Here is a 1,008-nt window from a genome sequence, read left to right as displayed (position 1 = left end):
GCAAACAATGAATCATGGAACACTACATCAAAAACGAATGATGTACTGTTTGGTGACTAACTTAACATAATAAAAAATAAATTAATTAAAAAGAAACATTAAGTAGTCCTCATTGTCTTCAAGTTCAGTATCTGAATTATTTAATTTAAGCCTTAACAATATGACGTTTTTCTTTAATTCCATCCTCCCACATTTCCCAATACATAATTTATACTAAACTACTATATAACAAAGGAATGAAGCCAGTAGAAAGTAAACAATTAAAGAATAAGAAAAAGGAAGAAGAAGGAGGATGGTAAGGATGGGGAACTAATTACCTTATTTATACCCATAAACAGTTGACCCTTGAACAATGAGGGGGGGAAGGGTTAGGGGTGCTGATCTCCATGCAGTCAAAAATCCATGTATAACTTTTGACTCCCTCAAAACTTAATTACTAATAGCCTACTATTAACTGGAAGCCTTATCAATAACACAAACAGTTGATTAATATGTATTTTCTATTTCTGTGTATATATATAATATGCTGTATTCTTACAATAAAGTGAGCTAGAGAAAAAAAGCATTATTAAGAAAATGATAAGGAAGCAAAAATACATTTATAGTATTACACTGTATCAAAAAAATCCATGCATAAGTGGATCCACACAATTCCAACTGGTGTTCAAGGGTCAACTGTATATTATTAAGTTTAAACATAGCAAAAAGAATTTTATTTAAGTAAAAAAAAAAGTGAGTTTATTTGGGAACAGAGGAGGAATTACAATTCAGAACAGGAAGCTATGGTGAACCATAGGTAGGTCCAAAGAGACAAAGGGAAGGTCAGCTTTTATTAGGTTTTAGGAGGAAACTGGGAATGGTTGTTTGAACAAGTTTATAGGGACAATAAGAGTTTGAAGTTGTAGAGGTGTCTCATTGTTTGCAAGCAGTGGTTAATGTGTTGTTGCTGGAGCAGGGAGGGATCTTCCTTCCTTTTCTAAAAAATCAGGAGATATAATGTCATCCCTT

The sequence above is a fragment of the Leptonychotes weddellii genome, chromosome 5 (genome assembly GCF_054177405.1).
Source record: "Leptonychotes weddellii isolate Sample4059 chromosome 5, ASM5417740v2, whole genome shotgun sequence".
NCBI classification, from domain to species: domain Eukaryota; kingdom Metazoa; phylum Chordata; class Mammalia; order Carnivora; family Phocidae; genus Leptonychotes; species Leptonychotes weddellii.
Note: the sequence above shows the minus strand (reverse complement) of the source record.